General features: G+C 43.3%; 1 protein-coding gene across 5 annotated transcripts in view; it reads left to right on the top strand.

The window, feature by feature from the left end:
• The window catches only part of LOC125764500 (zinc finger protein chinmo), a 117,524-nt gene that overhangs the window by 29,136 nt on the left and 61,036 nt on the right, over positions 1-27,352 (top strand). For 3 of the 5 annotated variants that reach the window (XM_049428831.1, XM_049428830.1, XM_049428834.1), the window contains exon 3: positions 18,105-18,153. The gene's annotated coding sequence lies outside the window, so the exon portion shown is untranslated. Of the gene's footprint in view, positions 1-17,621; positions 17,979-18,104; positions 18,154-27,352 lie in introns of those variants that run through there. The other 2 variants (XM_049428833.1, XM_049428832.1) reach the window with 2 other exon arrangements.

The raw sequence follows: 27,352 nt of genomic DNA, 5'->3' as shown, positions 1-27,352 counted from the left end.
TGTTTTGCTTTTTTTCTTACTTAATTTTTGGACGGGATCCACGCTTTCGACGCGTTTGCCTAACGAAAAAGGAAGGTCAACGAGCTTTTGGACAGTTGATTCGTTTATGTGCATGTGTGTGTCTATTTTTCTCTTCATTTTTGATCTTAAAAAAACGATGCACAGCATTCTGGATCAGTTTTTCTAAGAGGTTTCTTTCCTCGAAAGGGACTGATCGTTGTGCACATTAACTCTTTTCGCTTCTCACTCTCTCACTACCATTCATCTACCGTAAATATATGCCCCATACAACTTGCACCGAGTACGGCAACTTGCGGAGCAAGTGCGTTCTTCAGCTGCAGCTGGTAAGATCGAATCGAAGAAAGGAAGACAAAATGGGGAGAAAAAAAAACTAAATGAGAAAAAAACAACAACTGGAAAATGATGATGCCAAGGGCATTAGGGATGCTAGAAATCCATCAATCTTGCGTGAGTTGCGTACGGAATCTGGCATTCTAAGGCCCCCCCTCGGCTTGTTGCAAGAAGAAAGCCATCTTACAAAGTGCATTCAAAGGAGGTGTTTTTTTGTTGTTCGGTATGAGAAACTTCAGCATGAAAACGAAAAAAAAAGTTTAATATTTTCTATGGTACGAAGAGATCAGTTGATGAGGTTGATGTGGGGGGTAGAAATAATTATGGAAGATAATATCAACCGTACAGCTATATAGGTGATGATCTTGGGGAGATCTATTGGAAAGTGGAATGTTTCAAATCGTTCACCATACTAAGTGCATCGAATGGAAATCGATCAATTCTGGGTGAGCCAACAGAGGAGTTAAGGAATGGTTTATCTTTCCAAATAATACTTCATCACTGCCAAGTGGTAATTATTCTTGCATAAGGTATGTACATTGGGGTGTTTTTTTGGGGAGTATGATCTTAATCGATATAATGAGTTGAAATATTATTTCTCACTTCAAAATGTTTTAGGATGACCTCTGGGATCATTTCACAAAAAAAGTCTCAAACAAAACAACTTTTTATGCCATAAATAGTCTAAGCCATCATCATATTTGTGCGCAAAAAAGCGTACCAAAGTTAAGAGAACAATCCAAAAAATAAATACAAATGATAATTTAAATTTCCCTGCACGTCATTTCCACCGCCATACTAAAATGCATTACCGGACAAAACGAAACTCGGCGCCCGGTCACGATCGGTTAAGATGCGCAAGCTGGCCACAAGTGTTACGTAAAACCAAAGAGAAAAAAAAATACAGTCTGCTACCAGTCGTCACATCGCCTTACGGCGCACAACCATTGAATGCACGCGCCGAAAATGTTCGACGCGCGAAATGACCTCGAAATGCATTAGCTTGTAGAAACGATGGGGCGGGAAAAGGGAAGTTTGTGAGGGTGGGTTTTTGGGGGTGAGTAGTTAAACAAAACACACAAAAAACACCTATACCCATGAAGTAGCAGCAATAAAGCAGCAGATAACAAGACGCAATGGATCAGGAGACGCGGGCAAAAGGTATGGTATGGATGATATGGCACCGAGGACAAACAGGCAGTAGAATAAACAACAACACCGTACAAAACAACAGCGAGAGAAGAGAAGAAGAACGAGAAAAAAAAATACAACCAACCCACACGAATTTCAAACTCAAACAAACCTTCCCCAAAAATCCCACTGACACATATTTTTGGGGCACCCGTGGCACATACCCCCACTCATCACCCCCTTTCGGGGGTAGGGGTAGTTGAAGTTTAGCTGCAATTTTTCCACCATCTTTCATCACCCGGTTGCAACTTCGCTTCTTGGCCTGTGAGACATAGGAAGATCTGCTTTCGTTCGCGATAATGAGGTCCGTTGATGGCCTAACAAAAAAAATCGACACAAAAAAACGCTCCTAAGCTTGAAGGAATAAGCGAAGAAAAAAAAAGAACCTTTTTGCATGGACCAATTGCGGCGAATGCATGGCATCTTCTGCACCGTCTTAGCCCGTTACGAACGCGCGCGGTCATTAACGAACACAAACCGCTCGGAAGAATAATCTACCCCTACACCATCACCGGCCATAGCGTATGGTTATTTTTACTTGCGCATACCGCTCAACCACAGTCACAAAACTGTGGCGGTAGTGGCCGACATCCGCGACGCAGCGTCATTCGCGCTTTTGTAGGTCTCGGAGCTGCATCGACACCGTTTCGCGGTTTCGGTGCGCGCTGCGTTTGTGCCAGTTTCTTTTTTTGTTGTTTTGTTGGGCCACTCTTCTACCCCAGCCAGAATGTGTGCCTGCGCGTGTGTGGTTTGTGAGCGCGATGGGGATGATAATGGTTTTTTTTTTACTTTTGCACCACTGTCTCACGGCAGTTGCATCGGATTTCAGGCCAGTGCAGAGCACGATCAGGAGCACAGGATCGTTGGTAGTGCTTCTTATTGGGAAGCGCCAAAAGCAAGGCAAACTTGGGACGTGTAATGGGCGCGTATGATGAGGTGTGGAGAAGCGATATCTCACCTTCCTCCTCCCCATGGTGGGGAGGACCCACACTCCGCAATCTCCCATTTGGTCCTTAGTATTTTGTCTTGCAGGTTCGTTTCTGCTGGTTCGGTGCGCGGAGTGTTTGAAGGCGCCTGCATTCGTGTGAATGTTTTTTTGTTTTGCTTTTCTTTTGCGCAAGCAGTTTTACGTTCTGTGCGGTGTGCGATGAGAATGTTGAATGGAATGACATGTGAATGTGTATTGGTCGAGGGGAGGGTTTCTTTTTTTTATTATTCCTGTTGCAGATGTTTCGTTACTGATTACCGGTTGCACAATGGATGATAATTTTGTTGTTTTTTTTTACTTTGTGGACAAATTGTGCGGCATGCATAGCGAATGACGCAATATTTCTTTTTAAAGAATAAAGACACATTAATAAGAATAAAGAAAAAAAAGGTTAATGTCTATTTACAATTCTTAAGAGACTGTTTGTTCGTTTTAAATTAAAATTTAACAAAAGTATGAGTAAATGAATATTTATTATACAAAGAAAAACGAAGCATTGCTAACTGTTTATTGTTCATCATCATTAGGGTCTAATTTAATTTTCTATGTTAATTTAATGTGTAAAAATTTTATAAATAAACACTATAAGTGTAATTTTTAATTCAATTACCAAAATATAGTATATTTTTGTAATAAGATTTAAATTGAAAAATAAAGCATTTGCTATCCTAAATTATATATTTTATTAATAACAAAAAGTATTAGTAGAAAAAGAAAGTTAAGAAATTGAAATCGAAGAAATCATGTATTTCACAACTATAAATTTAAGATTGACCAAGCGCCTCCATTTCGATTGAACTGACTTTTTTATGTGTTTTACTGTAGTTTTATGTCTAAGTGAGAAAGCAATCATTTTTCTTATTAAGCACTTTTGAAATTTCCCATCGATCTATTCGAAGCCTTTTTATGTAATGTTTCATTTTAATTTGAAAACATACTTAATCAATTTCATCCCAAAAGAAAAGCTACTTCTTTTGCGAATACTGTTAAATATCTCACAGTCTTTGTCGAACTAAACTATAAATAGTATCATAAAAAATATTCAATTATTCCTCTTCCTAGTCTACTAAAATCCTTCTTGAATGCATTTAGTAACTTAATGCGGTTAAATGCAACCGGATACCCCATTATACAAAATGGTCGTACGTTATTCATTTGGTACCATCGGGGCATGGCGCGAAACGTGAACCGATAAGACCACACACACACAAAGCCGAAACAGCCTGCGATGAGGTGGTTGGGGGGGTTTGCTTGTTTGTCTGAAATTTTCATGGTCAAGTTTAAATAGCGGTGGATGAGATGAGATAAACAAAATAACAGAAAAAAACCCCACAGCAACTCCCTCCCCATTGGCAGCGACTCATCGACGTAATATCTTTTGTGCATTTTATTTTTTTTTGTGTCTCGATTTGTTGAATGCTAGTGTGCCCGTTCATTCACAGTATGCACACATATTAAGCGTGTTGGCAGTATTTTCGTTTCCTACGTTTTGGTTTTCTCCTTAATTTTTGCTCTTTTTTCTGCCCTGCGCGGACAGTCTTCGTTGCAGTTTCGCGAACTGCGGGTGGCAATGGATTGGGGAAAGATACCGGCGGTGGGTGCGACGTGTAGCGGAAACTGGCTGCATTCTTCGCCAATCGTTTGCATCCGTCTTATGGCGCCGTCATTTTGGCTTTTCGCTTTCACTTTCAATGCCACTACTGGGTGGTTTGGGTTTTTTTTGGGGAAAAACGGTTACGCAAACTGCACCAGCTGCAGCAAAGATTCACTTTTCTATGAACGACCATCTCGAGACGGTGAAGGACTTTTTCTTGGCAGTTTTTTTCTTATTTATTTACGAGGAAAAAATCCTCACTCGAATGCATTTATTTTTAACGAGCTCCCTGAGTAATAGCAATAAATTGATGTCCCGTTTTTTCACTTTTCCCTCATTCACAGGTACGTTACAACCAGGAAGATGTAGGCAGCCACCGTTATCGGTTGGAATTCCTTGCGATGCTGCCAGACGAAAAAAAAACATTGGCTAATGAGTGAGGAATGCTTTATGATGAGCTAACGAGCATTTGTCGGGACGGAATTCGTATGTGAGTGTGTTTCACCGACACAAGAAGCATATTTTTAGCATGACGTTTTAATGGTTTCCAACTAAGCCTACGTAGAATTTGATATGCAAAATTGATTCAGTTCGTCTAGCAGACAAAATAAGACTATTTTGTCGCTGCAGATTGGAACCCTGATGGGTTCATGCAATTCGCGACATGAAATTTATTTCTCAGAATTTTTTTAATGCAAAATGAGTAATAATAAAATAATGTCATGCAGTGTAGCTAATTTGAAAACAGAGATAATCAATTTTTAAAAAAAATAATTTTATAGTTCTATTAAACCTTTCAAACTGTATTTTTTATTCCAACACGGATAGTACACTTATAAAATCTTAATCCCTCTAAGCCTGTACACGTGTAACCGAAACCCTCGAATATAGGTGCGTATCAAATCGATCGTAATTTAAAATATAACCCACCAACCAAGTCGCATTCGGGTTTGTTTTACAAACAAAAACACACACAAAAAAAACATTAAATGCATTTAACCAACGCCCGAAAGCTGGTCGTTAAACTACGGCTAGAGCATAAAAATCAGGCGGCCGAAAAGCATAAACTCTTCTCGCCAATCCGATCACCCACTTGGCGATGGTCTTATCGATCCGCATTCACGATACACCATTCGAGTTGCATTCGGGAGTGTGTGAGTGAGCAAGCGAAAAGAGAGAGAGAGAGAGAAAGAGAGCGAATACGATTTTCCAAAATAAATAACGCACCCAAAAACCGGTGGGAAAACAAAAATCGATTTTTCGCATTTTCATTTTCATTTGTGCAATCGAATGAATGTTGCAATTTTTGGATTCATTTCGATTGTGGTAATATGTTTTTTGAAACTTATTTTATTAAATAAATAAAATAGTTTTCGGGACATTTATCCACGTCCAACTATCGGCAACAAAAAATATCTATTTTCCTTAAAAAAAATCTTCTTGTTTTAACGTTGCTGAAATTTTCCACCTATTTTGATAGACCAACGGCGGATGACCGCATCGTAATCGTTCCACTGAAACAGGAACTGATAATAATAATAATAATAATAATAATAACGATAAAGTACAAAATCAACGTACCTCGACATTGTGCAAACACGTTCTGCGACGGCCATTTTTCCTTTCCACCCCACCAAGACCAAGACCCACCAAGAAATCCGAAAGCGCACTTGAGCCGATGGCACACATATTTTTCCGTACCAAGGGGAGGGAAAAAACCCTCCACAGGGTGGAAAAGGGTGCGCGGAACGTATGGATATGGTAGTGAGGTGGTGCAAAGAAACGAAGGTTGAAGGCGCCTGCATATAAGCGAAACCAGACCAACTCATTCCAATCAACCTGGGAGAGGATAAAAACCGTCCCGCTTTTCCACACGGTTGATGTATGTATCCCCGTCGTCAAACAACCTGCAGTTTCCAGCAACACAAAAACACATACACGGTCCGTCCTTCAGGGCCATTTCGGTCGTTATACCCAACTGGTGCACCGCGCACCATTTCGTCCTTTCCGCATCCTTTCGTTCGCTCTTTCTCTCTCTATCTCTCTCTCTTTCACTCTCGTTTGCGCTCTTCCTATTTACATGCGATTATATGCTGAAATTCACTTTCACTTTCACTGCATGCTAACCCCGAATACGTACACAGACCATTTCCTTCTTTCCAATTTTCCACCCGGTTGTTTTAAGGGTGGTTGGACGAATGGCAAGAAGAAACGCGGTGCGTCTCTCGTCCTGCTTGGTCCATTTTCCCTTCTTTTTTGTGTCCAACGCAATAAAGACACGTGTGCGCCTGTGTGTGAGTGTATTTGTGTGGGAAAATATAGCGTTTCGTTGCATCGAAGTTTCCCTATTTTTCCAACCCCGCTCGGTATTCGGGCCGCTCGCTTCTCACTCGCCTCCTGCTGCCCGCTCCCATGGGACCACCCTTCCCTGTACGGGTGTTTTTCCATGCGATTTTTCCAGCTGCGTTTTTCCACTGCAGTGCACACCTCGTTCCCTTTCGTCGTTCTACGTTCGACGGCGTGTTTTGTGCTGGTGTGCTGTGTATATTGTGGCGTTCCTTAGTTCGTTTATTGCTGTTTCCTATACACCTATACCACCGTGGCATTTGGTTTCGCACACTTGCATAAACTGCATGACGATGTGTACTATTTACAGGGTTTTCCCATACCCTTTGGCTTTTGATTGTGTTGGCTGGTGCACATGATGTTAGCCTGTCCATCTCTGTTCTGCACACGGATTATCTTCTGGGAAAACATACGCACACACAGAAAGCACTGGGAACAACTGGAGCTGCATGTCGAAAAAACAAGAAATAAAGAAAAGAATTTGTTATTTCATGTTTTCAATATTCTTTCCTTTAGTAGCATTTACTACAGACACTCTAAGGACAATTGAGGGAAAATGGATTTTTGTCTGGTACACATTTTTCCAATCCAATTGGAATGGTTTTCCAATTTTTCCTCCAGTTTTTTGTTCCTTTGGGGGGTTTTAAATCCACCTTCTTATCTAATGCTTTCGAGCGCTCTTCGATGTACTGAGCTTAATCTCGCTTTACTCTCCGCTGTGCGTGTTTGCTCCATGTTCGATTAGTTTGCGATGCGACCGGAATGCAGATTTCGGGAGCGCAACCCCCGGATGGAATAAAGTGCAAACGTGCGGGACGCGGTAGGGCAACGATGTGCAACGACGTCATTGCTTCTGCGCAGCATGGTGCAACTTTTTTTTTTGGTTGCTGTTGTTGCTTATGTCGCTTTTCGGGTTTTTTGGTGGTGTGGTCAGTAGTGGTGTGCAGGTAGCATTAGAAACGCAACGGAAAAGGCAATTTCCATGATGAAGAGAAAAAAAATGACAAATACACACGAACACACATAATGCAAGGAACGGTGCAAATGGGGAACGAGGAGCAAGGGGTGAGCAAAGCATACTTTCGGGTGAGCAAAAATGTGGGCCACGCACTCCGGTGTCGTACGAAACCTCGACGCGTAATGCGTTCTTTCTTCTTCCCCTTCGAATAAGGGCGAAACAAAAAACACACATCTTCGCGTTTTCCGTTCGTGTTTGCTTTTCTTTTCAACATTGCCGACTGGTGACCGTCGTCGTCGTCGTCTTCGTTGTCAGTTTGCTTAAAATTGCGTTTTGTGTATTTTTTATGCGTCCTGGTCGTTTATATTGCGCCAAGGCTTACGCGGTTTGTGCGTTACTTCAGCTGTGCTCTGTGCAAGTGCGTTTCTCTACCAATATTTCTGCGTGTATGCGTGTGTTTTTCGTTGATGGTACGGATGCGTGCGCTTCGAATGAAAGTTCAGCGGCGCACGGATTGCACTATGTAGCGAACTGGTGTGTCAACCGTACATGCGGCAAAGGCGAAGATGGGAGAAGAGTGATTTACATAATCGATTTCCTAGCCGTTTTTTTTTTCGTTTGCTTGGCGCAAAATTCCTGCTGCAGGGCGACATTTACCAGCGTACATGCTATGACCGAAATGAAGCAAGAAACGGTCGCCACAGCGCTAGGGCTTATGGCGCCCTGATGAATGCAGTGAATGTGACTGAATTTTGCTTCCTATTAGAATGTAGATTAAAATTTGTTACAGGCCGAATGTTGTTTTGGTTGGTATTTGCTGACAGACACAATCAACTGCTGCTTGTTTGGTAGTTTTACTTTACTTTTTTTGTTATGTTTCTACAAGGGAGTTCTTTTTTCTTAGTTTTTAATTGAATAATTATTATTTCTTGTACTTTGTCTTGGTTTTGTAGAAATATTTTTCCTTTTTATGAATTATTTTTGTTTAAAACATACTTAACAAGGTAATTCTTAACACACCATGGTGGAACAAATCTGAATGAACTTAGAATTACTGTGGGTTTGAGATGAAATGGTAATGTTCTAAATTTTGTTCATGGTTGAAAGGAATATTTAAAGGTAGACATTTAGTAAAGAGTGCTGACGTGACAGATGCGAAAGACTTATACAAAAAGAACTCAATCTCAAAAAATCGAGAAATGGCTGCAATTTTCACGCTTGCTCTCAAATCCCCTGCCCTGTACGGACGCGACCAATGTCGCATAACTAATTCAAATTAAGCAACTTCCCATTATCAACCCACAAACTGCATCACTTCCTGTGAGCCGCTTGTCTGCACGATCGGACCCAGAAAAATCTCAAGGACCTAAAACATAATTTTATCGAGTTTTTGATTACGATTTTTTTTTTTTGGTTTAGTTTACATGGCTCCGGTTGCTAGCACCGAATAATTCCAGCGCCGAAAATCGTATCCAAAATAGCATTAAAAAATGAATGACACGTCTAGTGCGACCTTCCCGCTGCCCCGATACGGCTTGGGGACAGGTGTGTCGTCGATACGTTTTATGTAAATGAAGAAACATTGCCTGACCGTCTGACGGGGCGGGCTTACATCACAACCGGCCGTTTTAACTTTAACCAGCTTTTTTTCTGGTTGTTGTTTAACGTTAAAGTCGACCAGTGGACAAAGTGGATCCAATTGTTGCCGGTGAAGGGTAAAGGATAAAAGACACTGTTAGTGTCCACAACACCCGAATCACTCGATCGATGTCCTTACTGGAGAGGGTTTTTAAGGGAAAGCTTGACCTGGCTACTGTAAATTATAAATCACTATGCACGCATAATCTCACACACATACATTGTCAACGGTAGGCAGAGAAACAAAAAAATTGCTCATGACATCCGGAACCAAATGTCGAGAAGTCGTAAATATCTCATCGGTGTGGTGGCTCGTTCGAAAATGTAACAAAAAACAATGGGAAAAAGAACAAACAAAAAATAAGGCATATATCGAACGAAAATAAATGTTGACCAGGTGCGATTTTATTGATTTTTCTCGCAAGCTTTCCATCGAGTTTTAAGCTATAGATCTTTCCGTTTTTGCCCTCCACCTCTCGCGGCACCAACTTGGCCGACAGGGACACATCGGAAGCTACTTAAAGAACAACTCTTTGTCTCTCACGCTTGCCGTCCATCTTCCTACAGGGCGGGGGTTGGGTGTTGGGGGATTATTCATTATTCAACCCCGGGTCACAAATGGAGAAAACGGATTAAGTTTTCTTTAAGCTGCTTGGTGGTCAGAGAATCCTGCAGGGACTTCATACACTAAAAGAAACATGAAAAAACGATAAAACATTAAATTTTTTCAAACATAGTGGGATGATCTTAGGATGGAATCTACAAAAACAAAATAAAAAATTACAAAACAAAACAAGCGTTCGGAATTAAAGTCCCTTACTACAATGTGATGCTGAAAGAGATTTCTTGAAAATCCTTTAAAATGAAGATGCGACAAATGCCTTTGCCAATCGATGCTTCCGCGAACTGTTACGATAGGGTCTATGCGTAACAGGCCCTTCAACCGTTACTGCGAAGGCGAAAAATCGATTATGTTTTTTTATTTTTATTTTTTTTTGCGAAACAGTACTGCTGAAAGGATAGTAAACAGAAACAAGTTTTAAAAATTTAAATTAAAACAAACAAAAACTAACATGCGTTTGAATATCAAAAATTATTAAACAATTCCATGGACTCTTATTTTTAAATTTAAATTACATATTTCTTATCATAACATAACTGCCGGTGAACGTGTTTTATTGTTCAGCCCATCAGCGGTGTAACACTTCCGCGTAATATTACGCATACCAGCACAACCAGTTATCAGGCAACCACGCACACCAGAAATGTCCTTTACCCGGCCACCAGGTTCGATAACACAGGACAAGGACGAACCGGGCCGAGTACAGTGCGCGATCACTCACGCATTCAACTCTGCCACCGTCATCACGTCCTGTCCTGTCGTCCTCCATCCCCCTGCCTCCCTCCCCGCGCACAAAAAGGCGTCTCCTGCAGTTTCACTTTCACTTTCCACTGCACCACTACCATCGCACATACAGGCGGGAGGGAAATTGGAAAATGTGTTGTGTACGGGAAAGGAAAAACACCGGCACATTTTACCGCTTGTGCATTCCGCACAAGCACACAAGGATGAGGTCTGTTCTGTTTTCCATCCCTCCAGCAGCAGCTTTCCACCCCCCTCCTCCCTCCCCCCCAGTGCACCCGACGGAGGAAGAGGGGAAAAAAGCCACAACAGGGAAGGCATGGGCTGGTATTTGTGAATGGTGAATCCACCGCTTGAAGACGGGCGGGAAAACAACAACAGTGCGAGAGAGCGAGAGAGCGATAGAGCGATGGGAAAATGTGAAAAAACGAGAGCAACACCATTACTATATACTTCCTGCGGTTGTAAACAGGGAGTGAGTGTATAGCCTACAAATATACAAAGGGCTCTTCACCAATACCTGCGCACACACATACACACACGGTCGGAAAAGTGCAGGTTCATTTGAGAGGGAAAATTGTGCCAAAGCTGTGATGTGATGCCACCATTTGAGAAGCACACAGAAGGCTTCTCGCTCCGAAGGCTCTTTCCACCGTATCGGTGGGGAAAATGCTCCGATTTGGGTTTTCTCGCTCCTTATGTACTGCTCTGTTCGAGTTCGAGTAGTAGTCAAACGACTACTGGTGGACTACCTTGTTGCAGTGTGGAGAATCACATAATCCGCTATGTGATGCGTTCCGAGACTAGTGTGTGTGTGTTTGTGCTATACATGCTAGAACATGCATCCTTCGCTTCACTGCGAAAAGAAATAGAGAAACAGCAATAACAGCGGTGAGATGCCATTTTCTGTACATAAGCCTCGTTGCTTGGGGGAGCCTTTTTGCCCGCGTCGGGGAGCACGTCCAAGAAGGGGAGGAAAATGCGTGTGCGTCTGTGTGTATTGGATCAGGGGTTTGCTCTTGAACTATAAAATACAACCCAGCAGCGTCGGCGGCAACGATGAACAACAAAGAAAGCACCGAACTGGTCGGCTGCCTGGTTTCGGTTCGTTGCAGTGGAATAGAGTGTGGTGAGAGTCGCTGCTGCTGCTGCTGCTGCTTCTGCTCTATATACCACATAGTACATCATGCTGTCATCGTTGTATTCCGGTTTTCCACGGCCTGGCGACACCCGTTGTTTGGGGGGGAGTGAAGGTATGATGGTAGCAGAGCAAGGCTTTTGCTGCACATGGTCTCGCGCTGCTGTGGTGCGTTTGTGTGTTGACTCTGCCAACGGCTACAATCTTCCGGGCGGGTGGGGCAAAAAAAAAAAGAAACCTGAAAACAGGGAAGCGCAAAGCGAGGAAAAGGAAACGTTGTTCAAATTGGTGAATAGGAGGCAGGACCGCATGCCAAGAGGGCAAGGGCGATCGGTGAGATGTCCTTGCTTGAAAGCACGGGAAGGGAGAGGGTAGCATTGGATAGCGGGTGGAACAAAATGAACTCACGTTGAAAGTGAAAGCGACAGCGCCACCAGGAACAGCAGTAATAGCAGTAGCAAACGGCGCTACTGTGCCAGCCAGGGATATAATAACAGAGATCAACAATGGGGAGCGGGAGAAAATAATAAGAAAGCGTTCGCCACATTCGTAGGTAGCGACAGGGGTTTTCCTTTTCCCGACGAGAGAACGAACAGAACAGTTATACGGTGCGGCGGTAGGGTGGCAAGATAGTGGCAATGGCAGCATCATCATCATCAGGAACAGCAGCAGCAGCAACGGCAGTAGCAATTCAGCTGCGTTTCCTCGTTCCTGTTCGGTTCGGCTGAAAACGGAAGGAAACTTTAGCTTTCGTTAGAGGCTCTCTTGTTGATTTGTTGGTTGATGGTGCGTCCTTTTGCCGCCCCCTGCCCCCCCCCCCCCCCCCCCCCCTTTTTCCAACGAACGGAAAAATGTGCCACAACGGATGGAACTGGGTTGCTGCGTTTGTATATTGAACGAGCTGGTGATGGTTTTTTTTTTTGAGCGTAAAAACCCGAAACACACAAACCAAGCTTATCGGTCCGTTTGCTGCTTGAGGTTCAAGGGATGCGTCGGATTCGATTTGATTCATGCCACCTCACCTCGATCCCATCGGCCCTGGATACATTGGATCTGGTGTGTGCGATTCTTGTTTGGCAATCTGTCCTTTCCATAACTTGGATATATGATGATAGCGTATTGGCCAACCGAAAGTCATCATCAGCCGCAGACCACCAGCTGGGTCTGTGCCGAGGTTGTGTGAGGAACAATTTTGACATTCCTCCTTTTTTTGTACACGCAAAACGCAGTCTTGTGTTAACGGACTGCAACGGACTTTTCTCTGTTTCTGGTTCAGCACGGCTGTCTTGGTTCGAAAGAGGGAAATGCAAATTCAATCTCTTCTAGAACTACAAACTAGCGAAAATGTTACTTCTAAACTTATCAATTCTTCACCACTTTCGACCTTCTACCTTTAGGTTGGATTAGTATCTTGGTGCTTCCGCATTTCCAATATCCGCTTGGCAGTTGATGGTTGGTTTTAATCAAGCCGACTTGTCTAGCATACGATCGATCGCGTTCTACCCACTGAGTGACTGAGTATGCCACAACGCATTTTGAAGGTGGAAATAATTTCGCTTTGGTTAAATATTATAACAAAAAAAAAACACAGGAACAGTTCTATAGCCTCCCTGCTGGCAACAGGATTTGCCCTGGGTTTTCCATTCCTGGTTCCGTGTTCAAAAACCAACCGAGTGCTGGTGCGAGCGATGGAGCACGGGAAAATAAACGCACAATCTGCGCGTTCCATCGCCACACCGGGCTGAAACCCGATTGGAATTTGATGATGGAACGAAAAGATGAAAAATATATTTTAACACAACCACTCCCTTCCCCCGGCCGGGCACAAAACCCTTGTGAATGTGAGAAATTTGAAACTCGCGCCATAACGCGCCGTGTGCGCTTGGAAATGGGGAAGAATTAATGGCGTAATGGGTGCGCTTGCTACTGTTACGCCAAAAAAAACCCCTTTTCCCATGCCGTTCTCCTTGTGTCGATGTTGTCGCTTTGCTGGAAATCAGTTTCAGTTTTTGTTTTTGCTGGCGCAACGTGCATCGGCGCCGAGGGTGTTGTGAAGAAAGTCCTCCGCGCAACAAAAGGGTTGAATGTGGGTGGGAGGGGAGTGTTGTTTTGTCTGAAATTAGATGGAAATTTTGTGAAGGAACAGTGGAACAGTGCCAAAGAGGGTTGTTAACCGTACGTTTAATAGAATCGGTTTTCCTCGTCCTGTTCGAGATTATTCATGTTTGTGAGCGTGAAAATGATTTATTTTACCAGCCATCCATCGCGTAATTTTGTTCCCGATATGGAAATTCAAATACCTGTAACAGTAGAAATTTGTATAAGTGTTTATATAAGAAAGGAAGAGCTTTAAAGCGAATACATACGATTAATCGCGCAAATATAGTTGATCATCCTAATTAAAGCTTTAAACACTCTAGCAGCTGTACACGGGGTTTCCTCATTATCCACGCATCTAAGAAGAGTAGGTTAACAGGTTTTTTAAATCTTAATAAAAGCCAGGAAATAACATTGCTTCAGAATAAGGACTCGAGAGTACCGCTCGAGTCCTTTTACCCAGTCAAGAGTTGTGCTGCTGCTGCTCTTTTAAGAACGCTTTTGTGTTATTATGTCTTTCTGCTTCACTGTACGCATTGAGGGGCCCCGAATGGAATTACTAGGAAAAACGTTCCACTTATCATAAACCATTAAAGAGTCCTACCAGTTCGAATGTTACAGTACGAATACGAGTAACATTTCATATTGCTCCTTTTTTTTACGCTCTATGGAACTATGGACCACTTTTTGGCCCGAAATTCTGCTACCAAAATCCAGTAGGCGGAAAGTAGCTGCAGAAGTTGTTACCCCGTACACTGAAGTGCAATTGAAACCGTGGAAATAAGGATGCTCCAAGTTCGTGTGGTGACCTCGAGCGGCTCGAGGGGCGGTAGTACGTTTCCTTTTGCTTTAATGCGCGGAAAACCGTGCAGAGGAAAAAGCAAAATGTACGTTGCATTTCCGTCCCGTTATAACAAACTTCAAGATTTTGCCTCCCACTTCAGATACCTTCTGTCATGTGCGCCGGGGGTTGACGCAAAAAGTTTACCGCGAAGGACACACGGAAAGCAAAAAAAAAAGTCCCATAATTTATGTCTTTTTTGTGTGTGTCCTTTTCCCTTTGCAAACGCAAGTGAAAGGGAAAGTTTATTCCCGTGGCTCTTCCGTTTGGACCGGTTTTTGGAGACGTTTCGATCTGACCCCATGATTCTTTACCAAAAAACAGTATTAATAGTAGTAGTAGTAGTAGTAGTAGCCGTACTACTACTACTACGAGTAGAACTGGTAAAACAGTAATGGACGGCACGGGAAGCTATTACATGTTTCCATTCCGTTCGCGAGACTTGTGTACCGTTGTGCACCAGTCGCCCTTCCCACCCTGGAACAGGGACCATTCCGAGGAACCGGCAAATAAGTGGTAGCGCGTTGTTTCGGTTGCTCCCGAAAGAGTTATATTTTAGGGCGCTTCGGTGCGTTGCGTAACGGAATTGACTCTTGAGAAGGGAACGGCAAACGTCTTCCCGATACTGTTTGGTGTGTTTTTTCCCCTCGCCTGTTTCATCGAACGTTTGCACAGAAACATGATGCGAACGTGAAAAATGGTAGCATTTATTTGGTTTTGCTTGTTGCAAACTTTAGTTCCAAGTTACCCGATCTGCCCCCGGGTTGGCAAAACCCGCGAGGGGGAGAGAAGGGTTAGGGTAGTATAGTTCAAGTCCACCAGGCCACCCGGACCCGATATGGTGGTTCATGCTCGGTTGTTTATGTGCAGTGTGTGGAAAGGGGGGGGGGGGAGGAGGCGGACTTTTCTGTAACATTAACGGATGTCGCTGTCGTAGGCGATTTCTCTAAATTTATGTTCAACTTTTTCTGGTTCCGTTTTTTCACGGGTGGTAGGGACGAAAAATTGAAGCCAAACTTCAAAACAAAACCCGAGCAAAGCGAGCGGCGGCGGTGGCGAGTTTATGTTGACGGAAGTAAGGAATTCTTCGCCGAAGTTCGGTTCCGGCGGAAACAAGCGTTTTGGAGATTGAATGGTATTTATTGCATCATCATTCAACAAAGAGCAAAAAAAAAAACGAGCTTGAAATTACTGTTCCCTGTTATCGACAAACATTTCTAGTTGCAATGTTGTACATTATATACTATTATGCTTACTGTTAGTGGGCATTGTACATGAATAGTATCCCAGCGAAACAAGGGTCATGCTAAACGCATTCTAGCAAATTAGAGTGTGGGCTACCCAGTTTTATAGCAATAAAACCAAAAAACCAGTAAGCATCAAGCGCTACGGCCGGTACACGGTCAGCTGCATGGTGATAAAATTCATTAGGCGCCTCCATGCTGAAGCTATCTCAGGTGTATTGTAATACTAGATGAGCTGTAAATCTGGCAGCTACCGAGGAAGAACAATCTCCCGAGGCATCCCAGGTAGTGCCTAACCGGTAACGGTTTTTCGGCCAAAAATGCCAAAGGTTACAACCAGAAATGGGCCACCCAGCGTGAAAATACACTGGAAAAATCTGCCGTCACTAGTGTAGTGCAATAATAATAAAAGTAATTACCTCCTTTTTCTACAAAACCGGGCCAACCGGAACCGGGATACGGTGGTTCACTTGCCGGGGTTCCACACCGCACAGTAGCGCTGTAAATGTTGAAAGCTTTTGTACAGTCATAAAAATTAGTTTTAATAACCGAGGGCTGCTGCTGCTGCTGGTGGCTGGTGCGTTTTACCATGCCCTGGTACTAGTGCTAGTGCCCACCGTCCCAAAAGAAGACTTGCGGCGTGTGCGTTGTTCTTTGCTTTCTGTGCGAAGAGAAGTACTGCCGGAGTAGGTTAATCGGGTCGGGTGCTCCACTGCTGCACGTCGAAGACATACACCCGTTTGGTAAGCGTTTTTTTTATGAAAGCTCTTCCTAATCAGACATCCGGAGGCATATCCGATTACGACGATTGCTACGGATTTCGGGACAGAAAATTAATCCTTCTTACAGGCACTCCAACTCAACCTTGGGTTGTGGTCTAAACCCCCGGGCAAACCGACTGCATGGATGGTGTTAGTTAGAATTGACGGTGTGGGATGAAGCTGTGGGGTCATTTGATATTAATTTGCAGAAGCTTAATTTTTACGCCGTTGCACTGGTGGCAGCTAGTTGGATGAAGGGAATGGGTGCGTTTCTACTAGCGTGGCGGTAGTTTACAGAACATTACATCTCCCTTAGGCAGGACGTTGTGTACTACATGGAAGGAACATTTCGTGTTAATGGAAACAATACTGGCCTAAGCCTGCGAATGAGCCGTCTTGTTCTGACCGAACGACATTACTATGTGTTTTTTTGTTGTTGTTTTCCAAACATCATGATAGGTAAAAGTTAGCCGACTTGGTGGCTTTTGTGACCCTCCTCTGGACGGATGGACGGTGCTAGTTTTGGAATAGCATTTTTTGGAAGTTAATTGCTAACGGAAATCCTTTGAGATTGGTTAACATATGGGTTGGACATTAGTTTTCAATTACGCAGTTTTTTGCCGGACTTTGCATCGGGGTATGGGATGTTAGGCACGCAGAGTCGAATGCCGTTAATGGGCAGTTTTGTGGACTCGCCTTCGCCGGGGAGAAGCGGTGTTGTTTAACTACTTTTTTAAAGACTTGATGGAACCAAGCTTGTAAAAATGTCGTAAAACCAATGAATGAATAACGCTCCAATACGGCTTTTAAGAATCGATCCTGTTCAAACTGGGACTATTTGCGTATAATTTACGTTTTATGAACTAATTAATAGAACGTTGAATGGAGGAAGCAACGTATTTTCTAAAATAGAAAAAAAAATACACAAAAGGAGAATATTTTCTTCACTTGTTTGACAACCCTGCTGTTGTGTCAAAAGTTCAGAATGCGTTACAAAACTCGATACACATGTAACGCTTTCAATGTAGGATTATTTGTTTGTATTTTTCTTTCAATTTAAAGTACAATATTATGTAATTGAGTTATCATTTCGTTGATAGAAAATATTTCTCTTGAGTTTCCATAAAGTATCTCTACCCAGTGATGGATCTTATTGCAATGAAGTGAATAAAAAAACTCGATCAATCGCTCGATCCTATCGGACGTCAAATTGACATAATCTTGTTTACCGTTATCTAGTTTAGTGAAGTTATGGTTTTCACGCGCGTTGAAATAGTGCTTCCGAAATTATCAACTTACTTAGCTATCTAAGAAGATTAGGCCGGGGTTTTTTTTGTCGGGAAATTGTTCGCGAATCGCGAAAGCTTAAAGTGAAGTGTGGAGCAGACGATCATTCTCGTGGCAAACCACCAATTCGTGGTTTGCAATTTGTTTGCCAGCAGGTGGGGTGATGTTGGAGGTTGGAATCGTACGACAAAGCTTAAGAAAATTTCAATTATTGTTTGGCATCATTCTTCTGCCAGCCCCGTACCATTAATCAAAAGGTTCATTGGAAGCTAACGGAGTCCTTTTTTTACGTTAAACTCTATTTCAGATCTCATCGACAACGGTGGTGCGTCCCCATAATATTGCTGTATTGAAAGGTAAGCGGATGTTGATATGCGTACCTCGTTGGAGACAAAAAACCAAAATACTCAGCATCAATGGTCCGAGAAGCATTGACAGAATTATTTCGAAATGTAGCGACCGATAAAGAGAAGCCAGTGGAGAAGAGCTGCCGGTACCACTTGCTAAACATCCACACTTAACTTGACCGGGAAAATTAGCTGAGAGTTGGAAATGAAATGCGATTAAAGATTAGCATAACATTGTCGCCACCGGGGAAAAACGGTATCAGGCCACAAATTGACTCTTTTCGCTGACGCCGGCACTAGTGTACTGTGTGAGTATTGGGACAGCGGGACGAACAACGTTGCTTACTGTTATGAAGGTTTTATATCCTTCTTCGGATGGGATTGTTTTTGTCCCCAAAATTGAACCATCTACGTGTATTGCGTACCTGTAACCTATTCTGATCATTTCAATTAACTACTTGTAGCGTTGGGCGCATATAACTGATTGTAGGAAAATGTATTTAATCAAATATTACCGTACAAATACTTTAGTCTCATATTCTATTAAGCTTTATTGCTTGGTTTTGCATGCCCTTGACGTTTCGGAGACCTTAGGTATTAAGCAAAATATTTTAACACGTCCCCGGGACACTAGGGATACAATCGCTTACCCCAAACACGTGAAACGTGCTGTTAATGATGATTGTTTCTTTAAGTTTGAAGTTTTAATTACTGCGCCAGCGCCACATACCCGGGGGTATGTGCGAAATGAAGCATTTTCGTCAAACCAATTGGGTGGACGGTTTCTCTTGGACACTGTAACAGACATCGCACGGGGTTCTAGCTTTTCCCTGTGACCCCTAGCTGTGCATGTCAGACATCCATTAGTACGACGGACGCAAACCGTATTGCCGAAAGTGGGAGCGAGAAAGATTTCATTATTTGATAGCTAAGTTTTTGGAGATTTGTTTCATGCTTTCCTCCATGCGGCGGTAGCGTTTTGTTTTGGCCATCGAGCCAGCTAGCACCGTTGCATTATTGTGCCACACTGGTTAGTGCCGGGTGTTGGTTTTAACGCGTTCGAGTTACTTGTTTCTTATCGGCTTTTTTTTGCTGTTGTTAATAGTACTAAAAGCATAATAGAGTTCGTTTTCCAGTGCATTAAGTAGAAGAAGTTTGGTGTTGCACAAAAACAACTTTTTTTTTGGTTAAGCTGATGGTGAAGTTTGATGTAGGAATTTACATAAAGCTTGCTGTTACTGCTCTACCGCTGGCTAATTCCCCTCTGTTCGCCCTATCAAGTGAACAGAAAACTTCTCTTTTGAAGTTATTCGTTACTGTCATACGCAATCAGCTTCCTAATCAATGTCCCCGTGTGTGTATCCTTTTTGCATGTTGTGTGCTTGCTGCTGCTGCTGCACCCTTACAGTTGTGTCCCTTGCCTTTTTAAAATAATGTCCAATTATACGTTCTAAATTGTACGCACTAAGAAGAATCGTAGCTTGGAACTTAACGATTACGCACGTAGGGTAAATCTTTGCATCCAAGGGGGAAAAACCGGTTTTCTTCTAATGTTCCACACTCCTTTAACAAATCTTCGGCTACACAGAAGGAGGCCGCACGTGTCCCGCTCGGTGTCCGGTTCGGGTTAGTAATTACATCGTTGTGCGTATGCGGACAACTGCACGCAACGTCGCAACGTGCGCATTTTCTCGTTTACTGATTTTTCTACCTCACCCTATGGTGCGACCTTCCCATCACCGGGGTGCCAGGGTGTATCGATCGGTGGAAGTGCAGGACGGCTTGGTTAGGTTGGCAGTAACCTAAAACTGATTCCTTATCACCTTTGCCGCACGGTTGGTATGAAGGTTTTCCTTCTCTTGCACGTTGCACCAATTTGTGTTCCGTTTTTGGAACCGTCTAAAGCCACCAACTCTGTGCCATGATTGTGCGATTGTGCGCTAGAAAGCTTCTCGCGCTCACTGTATTTCATGTGTTCCATTATGCATTTTCTCATTTCCGGCATTTGCAAGCGGGCAGGCGACGCCTTTTACGCACGTCCCCCCCGCCCACCCATGTCCGAGCAAAGGAAAGGTATCTCGTGGCCATCGTTTCCATAGCTCATAGGGTTTGGTTTTCGGTGCAAGTATAATTAAACAAGTAGCCAAAAAAAACAGCCGCCTCAAAAAACAACCAACCGAGCGACACCGGAGTGTGTAACAACACGCGGAACAACGGTGCGTTTTTCGTTCCTTTTTTTTTGGCTCTTTCGTTTTAGTTTGCTGTTAATTTCCTTCCGCGGTTTTTCGGGGGCACAGTTATATATACATATTTAAATACTGTCGCCACTGTCAGCTCGTGCCTGCGTGTGTGACGCATTGCCCACCCCCCTCCGTTTGCCGTAAACGCAACCCGTCCCTCCTCTTCTTGAATCTATCGAAGGAAACCGGAAGGTGCACTCGGCTGTTTGGATTGTTGGATGTCGTAGCGAATGGAAGCAGCACCACGTCTTGTTAGCAGGCTTTTTGGGCAATGGTGGGGTTGGGAATTAGTTGCGTATAATTAACCTAATTAGCAAAATAAGGGGGAAAAATGTGCCTCTAGTAGTGTACGCAAATGTGCCCGTCGTTGCACAAGAGCAGCGCGAGAATAGAACGTTTAGTGGAATATTTAATTTTTTATATTTAATTTCTATTTATTTTTTTTTATTACAAACATTAAATATAACAAGTTCAACTATTCGTTTCCTTATTCTAAACGATAGAACTGCATTTATATTAACTTCTTTTGTAAGTTCGGATCTCAATATCCTTATGCTGTTGCTCTGGATCTTCGGTCCCGTTTTCCTCTCTCGTTACTAACGACAAAAAGCGACCAAGATTTGGACACGCACATTTGCACTTTATCTGTCTTTTTTTTGTTGCTTCCGGTGCGTGCATTTTACCATCCTAACACAATTCCGGATGCTTCTCGCGCAGTGTGCGTGATGAATTTATCCCTTCGCTCCCATGAAGGATGCCTACGGGTTACGCACTTTGTTCCTGGCCAGGTGTGTGTGTGTGTGCGCGTGCAAGTCTCACCACCGTGTGCCCCACCTGCTAGAGCGAGACGACACTTAAGCAAAGGAATAGATCGAGAAGGAAAGGATAGCAAACGCCTGCCAACTTCGGTTCCTGCGTGTCCCTGGGAGGAAGAAGGATTTGTGTCGTTGGCAAAAAAACGGAACGGCTTGCAAGAACCACCAGACCCGAATGGTTGATGGTGGTGGTAGTGGGCAAAACATACAAAAAAGGGGTACTGCAAAGACGGGAAGATTCCGGCGAGGTGTGTAACTCCGTGGGAATGGGAAACGCACTCTCGCCATTGCGAATGCGTTTGAAATGCGCATGAACCGATAAAATGACGCACAAAAGCACCACTACTCTTGCAGCAAGGGAAGGTGCGACTGAATTGGGGAAAGAGGGGGGGGGGGGGGGGGGAAGGGGGAGGCAGCTTGAGGGGAGGTCATCGAGCGGTGTAAGGAAGGTTGGTGGTAGACTTTTCGGTAGAGGCCTAGTACTGAATCGGGGGGCAACGAGGGAAAGGAAAGGAGGGGAGCGCATGAGTTCCATGGTTGGACGACGCCATGCTGGTTGCGTTTCTGGAAGGCTGGAAGGTATGGGTTTAGCTGTAGCCCGGGTGAAGGGGCAAGTAGTTTGAGAGTTTGAGCGTCTCGCGACCCAACCCAATCCATCCTTCACTGGGACTCTGTCTCCATTCCGTGGAATGGAAGAGGGGGGTGGGGAAAAAAGAACCGAAAAAGGCATTCGCTAGGGATAGCCTATTTTGTCAAAGGCATGACATAGCTGGAGCCTTTTTTTTGCTGCTGGAAAGTTCTAGGTTTGTGGCCCTTGTGTCCCGATCAAAATAAGTATCAAAATGTTCTGTTCCAATGGGAAAATGGCACGATGATGATGCAACCTCCCTCCCTCCTCCCCCCCGCTTCGGCAGGAAACTCTTATCCGGGTCCGAAAGAAACACTGTCCAATTGGATTTTGTGTGCGTTACGCATTGTTCTGGAATTTTGTCATGTCTTCGCTTTGTTAGGGGGCCGTCGAAATTGCGTGTATGCCTCAAGTGGGATGCTTCTTTGCACGGTATCATCAAGCAGGTTGAACATTTCGTCGTAGGAGGAAGCTTGTTGACTTGCATTGTTTCCCTTCTTGTAGGCCGGACTTTGGCGCTAGGGAGCCGAGTACGCTTGGAGAAAATTTCGTTCCCAACTGTGAACACAATGGTTCACGCAACCAGCAGGTATACCTTGAGGTGATGTTGTTTCCTTTGTTTTGTCCAACGACAAAACAGTGCCAGGTTCTGCATAGAAGCAGCAACTAACATGGAAACTCGGAAATGTTGTTGGAGGTTTTTTTTTTTGTTTTTTAAATTTGGGAATATTACCATCTGCCAAGTGCATTACCCGAAGGCTTTTGTTCTGCACAAAAGGATACCAGGGGCTCGTACGATGGAAGGAGAGAAATTCTCCGGCACTCTATCTATCAGAGGACAATCTTTCGAATGCCACTACGTACTTTGACTAAGGTATAAGAAAGTGCTCCACATCAGCAGCCTGCTTGTGGCCAAGTCATCGTTTCGGTTATGGTTTTGTTGAGGTACGTGTACCCCTGGGTATACTCGCCTTCTTCCAACCGAATGTCCTATTTTAGGGGTGTTTTTCATTTTATTTGTTAGTTTGTTTATTTGTTTCATGTTGCTGCAGCTACCGCCCGGGAGCTACCCAGTCATCGTTGTGCTTTTTTTGTTGTGGCCATGCATATGTTTTTTTTTTGTGTCTGTGCCTGAAATCACCTTTTTGCTGCGTTTAATAGTTTGCAAAACTGCAACTGTAGGTCTCATTCTCTTTCTCTCTCTCTCTGTCTATCTCTCTCCCTGTTTCACCTTCTAATTGCGTGCGTATGTGTATACTTCGTTTGGTGCAATGTTGGCACTGGCAGGTTCTTCGTTATGTTTTTTTTCTGGTCTCTATGCACCATCGTCCCCCACATACATAGTCTGTTGTTTTTGGTACGCACCATGGTAAAGGAAAAACTAATTTTGGGTAGTTTTGAATGCAATTACCTGGCGGGACGTGTTCAGTGTAGCAAATCCGCTTGCCCGGCTACCGGGATATGAAGAGAAGCAGACGAAAAAAAACGCGTTTGTTTTGTGCAACTGTAGACGCGTGCGTCTACTGTGCGTAAGAAACTTGATGAGCTGGATGAAAAGAAAAAAAAAACAATAAACTCTGCGTGGCAAGTGCGAAACAAACAACACTTTTTGTTTATTTCTCTGCTTAAAGTTCCCGTTTTGAAGAACGGCTTCTAGTTAACGTTAATGGACACGCACGTCAAATGGAGTTTGTGCTTTTGCGCTTCTTTAACTGCTTACCGGGAGCGAAGAAGGATTTTACAAAACTTTTACAGACACACACTCACATTCACCTGCCCAGACATTTGCGTTTCTTCCTTCATCACAATCGTAATCGAAAGAGCTATTAATTGTTGCCCCTCTCTCCTAGGGGGTGAAATCAGTTTCAGCTTTTTAGCAGTTTTATCTATTTTAGCAACTTGTTTTGCCACTTTCCCATTTACCTTGGTCCAATTTGTGGGTAAGGTTACCGGTGCGTGTGTGTTAGAAAAGTGCATTTATTACGTACATCAGGTGTAGATGGAAAAAGCCCCAACCCCCCAGGCCCACCCTAACGGAACTGTTACCGGTAGATATTGTAGTGAGCGGTATTGTGAGGTCTTCACGGTTTGTTGGTTGGTTACAGCCTTTGTTTTTTTATGGCATTTTTTGGCAAAGCCGATCATTGTGCGAATGAGCGCACGAGCAATACGAACAACAGCAAAAAAAAAGTGGTGTCAAGGCCGGAAAACTTACGCACCAGACAGACGCACCCACCACCCAGACCCCCGTCCCCGGCGAAGGTAACGTAAACTGGAAATGGAAAGGGAAATAAAATTGCGAACACATTATTAAACGGTCTGTCTGTTATGCTTTTTCTCCTTGTAGGATTTTCTAATGGTTAAACGTCATTGATGCGACGATGTATAAGCTGCAACTACTAATAGTCGCACCTTTCGCGGCCTTTGAAAGTGACCCATAAGTTGAAAAAGGTTAACCAAATATGCTACAGATGCCAGCTGATTAAGCAACTAAGCGAAACTGATTGACTGGACCGAAAGACAGACAGTAGGACGAGAAGGGAAAGATAAGCTACGTCAAACGCTCAGCTCCAAAATGTTCCATGGCACACATTGACGATCGCGCGAACCGATCGCAGCTATGACTCAACGAGTTTTTTTGCTTTTGCTTTGAGTAGCTCTGGGAGAAGGAGGCGGTTTGAGGAGAGAGGACCGGATTTTTGGATTCTGTCTGCCGACGGTCGAGGACACACCGTGAGATGAAGGTGCGTAACGCACCGTACGCACCTCGGTTGCAGCTGCGTAAACTTTGTGCGATTTTCGGTGGATTTTCGTGCTTGAATAAAACGCTAACCTCACCAATCACGGTTGATTGTTTGCATGGGGAGCCGAGGTTGATGGAGGGAGACCGTGTGGAGGTCTCCTACATTGTGGTGACGTTTACCGGCCATTGTGTATATTGCAGGTCGTATGAACGGATAGGCCGATCGAACGATCGCGGTCGCATGCGTGGCAAAGCAACGCGCGGGTTTCGTTTGCTAAAATGAGAAAGCAGCTAGAAACGGAAATCCTCCATCACCTACCCGTTTTGTCCGGAGTTCCCGCATCGCCGTCGATGCTATTGGCCTCGATAAAAATGCGTTTCGGTGGCGGGATTTGTGTGCGTTTGCTGGTAGTGACCGAGGTCGACGTCTGGTCCGTACGATTGTGTGCGTAAACGCAATGCGTGAGCCGTTAATTTGGCCAAAGGTGTCTATCGTTTTATGCCGCTGGTAGAACAACACAACGAAGATCAAAAGCAGCACGAAATCGAGCAAAAAAAAAGATCAGTAACGATCGGCGGAAGAGAGTGAAGAAACTGGTGCGATAGAGAGAGATAGAGAGAAGCCGTACGATCAATATAAATCGAAAGCCTTGTTGTGTTGAATTTCGGCTTATGTTTCCTTTTTTTATTTTTTTTTTATTGCAAATTTTGTTAGCAGCTGATGGCTAATGTATTGATTTACGCATTTTAGCATCCTGTCCTTACTGTGCTGTGTTTTTCTGCATCATATTTTAACACACATTTTTGGGCCGATTGTAGCTGTTCAAGGTGTAGCTTTTGCATGGGCCCAGTATGGTCTAGCTTTTGATGAGATGGCAATGCAGCACGCATGGAGACAACGTTGAAACCTTGTTTTTTTGTTTTTTTTTTATATTTTTAGCCTCTGATGGTCAGCAAAAAAAAGGAAAGGAGGAAAAAAAGATACAGTCCAAAAAACCGAACCCGTATCTTGCCACTCGCAACGGGATGTTTTATAATTTAAAATGTGCGTATAAATATTAATGGCCCTTATTTGGTCATGTCTAGCGTTGTGCGTATTTTTAGTTTTATGTTACCTGCTTCGTTATTTATTTGTAGAGCGAATTTTTAAACGTAGAGAAGAAAGTCAACTACGTATACTTATTCATACAAAGCAGCAAATAGGTAAAATGTTAGCCCTCATCTGTAAATGGTCCGCTGTAAATGGAATTGCATGTTGCTGTTCAAAAGCCACCAAAAATTCGCAAAATCAATACTTAATGCCATAACGCGAGAACAGTGTACCAGATGAAGAGCCAAGTAACGCGTAAATTGCATTGTGCGTGCGTTGGCATGGAAGGGTATAAAGTTGTACGCATTTCCTTTTTTCGTCCGGCAAAATTTTAAAACGAGAGGACGTCGAACCGCAAACTATTAAACCATTCCCCAATCCCGTTTATGGGAGTTGCAATAAACGAGTTATTAGACCGGCAATTCCATCGTGCCTTCATCATCCCGTTGCAGCAATGGTATAGTGGTGCGTATAGTTTTTGCGTTCAAAAAATGGCAAAAAGCCATAATAAACACACCATTCGGTCGTGAGCATGTTGCGTGGAAACCTAGAACTGAAACTGGAAACGAATAGCAAAAAAAAAAACGGTCATTTCAACATCGCTCATTAGTGCGTGAGTGCGTGCGTGGGCCTTTGTTTTCGTTTGTTGTTAGCTATCGGTTATGGTTATTGCCTGCTTTTTAGGGAGCTTGTTTTGCATTATCCAAGAAATCGTTGGAAAGATCTGTTGGATCGTGAGTGTGCTTTAAGCGAACTGGCTATCGATTAGAGTGCGTGTTGGGGGTCGTTTAATTCTGTCTCAGATTTAAAGCACCACTGTGCAGATCTTGATTATTGGCAGGAATGTTTGGTTTTGCATTTAGTTTTACAATATCCTCGCAAAATTGCCGGAAGCTGCACATCATTAGTGTATTGTAAAATTTGGTCGAATTGGGTGTTTCTGTTGTTTGGGTTTTTGGAATAGCTCGTCTTGTCCTGTCTTTCTTAGCGAAAGTTTCTACCAGAGTTGGTTTATCAGTCCTTAGTCCGAAATGGATTTTTTGTTATTAAAGGTTACATTCTTTGGGAAATTTATTGCATCCAATCAATGCTAAATAGGATCACATCCTGTTTAGAATAAATTTCAATGTACAGGAAGTCCATGAAAGCCCATTCACAATCTTCTAGCAAATTAGTAAAAAAAGCGGATTTTAATACCTTCTAATTAGATGCAATAAATTTAATTTTATTTTTGTTATTGTTGTAGTTTTTCTTGCCCCAGAATTCAGATTAAATAAGAATCGATATAAAGAACATAGAAGAAACACTGGGCGACTCCATAATAAATTCTTGTGTCACTTAATTTTTAAGATGCATCAGTTCCGAAAATATCTACCACATTGCAATGACTTCAATGTCTAAATCTAAATGTATTTCCCAATCGCAATATTGTGCTGTGCGTGTTGTTCAGGGGAAAAACCAATTTTCCTTCAATTCCTTCCACTGCAACATTTATTCGAGTGTTACGCAAAATGCAGATAACTTTTTGTTTGGTTCATCCAAAAATCCCATCGAGAATTCCATCCATCACCGCGGACCTTCTGGTTCTTACGTTACCCGGTTCCGGTCTCTAAGGAATTCGTCCATATCGAAGGTATGCTTAAAGGAGGGTGTAAATTTTATGTTTTTAAGGACCAAACGATAAAATGCAGT

Source organism: Anopheles funestus, chromosome 2RL (genome assembly GCF_943734845.2).
Source record: "Anopheles funestus chromosome 2RL, idAnoFuneDA-416_04, whole genome shotgun sequence".
NCBI classification, from domain to species: domain Eukaryota; kingdom Metazoa; phylum Arthropoda; class Insecta; order Diptera; family Culicidae; genus Anopheles; species Anopheles funestus.
Note: the sequence above shows the minus strand (reverse complement) of the source record. Positions and strands in the feature narration are given on the sequence as shown.